A 2,857-nucleotide genomic window follows, 5' to 3' on the forward strand; every position below is an offset into this window, starting at 1 on the left:
TAGCGATATTCCTCACCGCGTTCAAGGGCGTGGCGTTTCAGTGGTATGAGAGACAAGTAGCAGGAAATTTTGGCACATGGGATGACCTAAAGTTGGCCTTCCTCACTAGATTTAGGGGTGAAGGTTTTGAAGAGTGGATGGGAGAGGAGTTCATGAACCTAAGTCAGTCCTCTGGAGAAAGGGTAGAAGCTTATGTCTCGCGAATGGAATCCATCCTAAAGAGATGGACTAACCATCATTTGGACAAAGGTATCCAGAAAGGAGTGTTCCTTAGAGGCCTACAACCAGAAGTTCACAAGTTTGTGAAATTGAGAAGACCAGTCAATTTGCAAGCTATAGTGGAAGGTGCAAGATTGTATGACGAAGTTGAAGCAAGACTGTCAATGACTCTAGGAAGAGGAGTCTTATCTCCTCCCATGCGAGGAATGGTATACCCACCAAATGCAGTCCTAGGGACAGTGTTGAGATATCGAGCTCCACTCGTGATACGCCAGGGTGACCGTTGAGTACTTATGTCACCGACTTGTCAGTTGCAGACGCGGTTGGTACACCGCCGATGAATAATAGCTACATGATAGCTATCCTTATCTACTCTAGTTCGTGGCTCAGTTAGTATGCCACCTTAGTTAGTTGAGTTTGGTTTTGAGACCCATATAGGGTTCTTCTATTTCTTTGTAAGAGAGTTCTTTTTGGCTTACACAACTAAGAAGAGGAAAACTGTTTTCAGCCTCCACCCTTGTGTGTCTTCCCCCATTGTGCAAGCAACAAAGCTACAAGTGAGACTCCTTCCTTTTCTCCCACAATCTTGATATGGTATCAGAGCCTTGTTCGTGGTAAGGAGCTCAAGAAAGCAAGCCAAGCTCACGGTGTTCTGGTAAGAGGAGCAGTGTTGCTTTCATTTTCTATTTTGGGAGCAGATCTCTGCAGGTAGCACAGCCGGAAATTGCAGGAGTGCATTGTCTCAGGTTGAGACGCCCTTCGCAGTGAAGCAAGAGGACAGTATATGCTGCCGGCGAGGGCTTTAGCCCTCGGCGACCCTGTTTTTTTGATTTGAGGCCATTTTGGGGCCTGTTTTGGAGGCGGAAGTTTTCTGCACGCACTCAGGAAAAGGCCCTGTTTTATGCTGTGCGACCACTGTTCTACAGGTCGCTGAAAAGTTATTGTAGAAATTGCATCGTATGCTTGTGCGCAGAGACATTGGGAGTTTCAGAATCATCCTTGGTTCCTGTTTATGCAAAATCGTCACTAGGAAGTGACTGTGTGGTCAAATACCACTTTCGCCAGTTTTGCAGATTTGTCCTTGTGAGGGTGAAGCTGAGTTTTTGCAGTGACAGAATTTCTCGCAGTGTTCTGTAATGGCATCTTATTCTCTTTCACAGATTGTAACTGAAAAGCTTGACAAGAACAACTTCCAGGCATGGAAGTTTAGAATGACGAATTTCCTTATGGGAAAAGGATATTGGGAATTTGTTGCAGGAAATGAAGAAGAACCAGTTCTTCCTGATGTTCCCAATCAACAGCAAATGCAGGCATTCAAAGCATGGCATGAGAGAGCCAGGAAAGTTATGTACTGGCTGTCTATCAGCATTTCAGACTCTATGATTGTGCATATTCAGGATGCAAGTATGCCAAAGGAGGCATGGGATACTCTGTCAAAGATGTATAGCACAAATACGCAAGCCAGGAAAATGCAGCTCAAGCAAGAGTTGCACAATGTGCAAAGAGAAAATATGAGCATCAATGACTACCACATGAAGGTGAAGAAGATTGCAGATGCACTTGCTTCCATTGGGTCGCCAGTGGAAGATGATGATTTAGTTTCTGTGACCTTGAATGGTCTAGGAAAGGATTATGCACAATTTCGAACATCCATTTCAGTTCGTGAAAGATTTCCTGATTTTGAGGAGTTGATTGCTCTTCTAATTTCTGAGGAGCAGAGAAATGGTGGTGCATCTTCTTCAGGAGGAACTTCAAAAGAAACTATCTTCTACTCAAATGCTGGAAGAGGTAGAGGCAGAGGTAGAGGAGGCCGATTTGGAGGCCGTGGTAGAAATCAGAATATGCAGCAAACTCAAGAAAACCAGTCCTATGGAGGAGGACGTGGTAACTCTAGAGGCAGGGGGAGCCAAAGAGGTCGTGGTGGATGGAAAAGAGGCCAAAATGCAAACAGTAATGTTGAATGCTACTATTGTGGTAAAATGGGTCATATGGCTAAAGACTGCTATAAAAAGCAGAATGACATCATGAATGGAAAACTGCAACAAGGAAATTATGCATCTTCTAGTAGACAGGGTGATGACAGAAATGAGCATTTGTTCATGGTGCAGCACATGAACAATTCTGTGACAAGTGCAGAAGAAAGCAATGATGTATGGTATGTTGACTCAGGTGCATCAAACCACATGACAGGTCATGCAGAATGGATGGAGGATGCAAGGAAAATGGAAAAACCAGGATTTGTGGAGACTGGTGATGATACTGCACATCCTATTGTGCAGATTGGAAAAATTCCCTTGTCTATGCAGGATGGGAAAAAGAAATACCTGTCCGATGTATTTCATGTCCCGAATATCACCAAGAATCTGGTTTCTGTTGGTCAAATGGTTGAGCAGGGCTTGCAGGTCAGATTTAATCCTCATGGATGCTTTGTTGAGGATATGAAAAATAAAGGTCGCTTGATAGCAAAAGGAAAGAAGAAGGGCCGAATGTTTACATTGGATGCAGACATGCCTGAATTGAGTGCAGCAATGTTTGCACATGGGACCGGTGTAGTTGCAAATATTGATATCTGGCATAAACGCATTGGTCATGTTAATGTACAACGACTTAAATCAATGCAGGCCCAAAACATTGTTGC

Source organism: Lygodium microphyllum, chromosome 19 (genome assembly GCF_053477565.2).
Source record: "Lygodium microphyllum isolate KBCC chromosome 19, Lygodium_microphyllum_v1.1.10, whole genome shotgun sequence".
Lineage (NCBI taxonomy): Eukaryota > Viridiplantae > Streptophyta > Polypodiopsida > Schizaeales > Lygodiaceae > Lygodium > Lygodium microphyllum.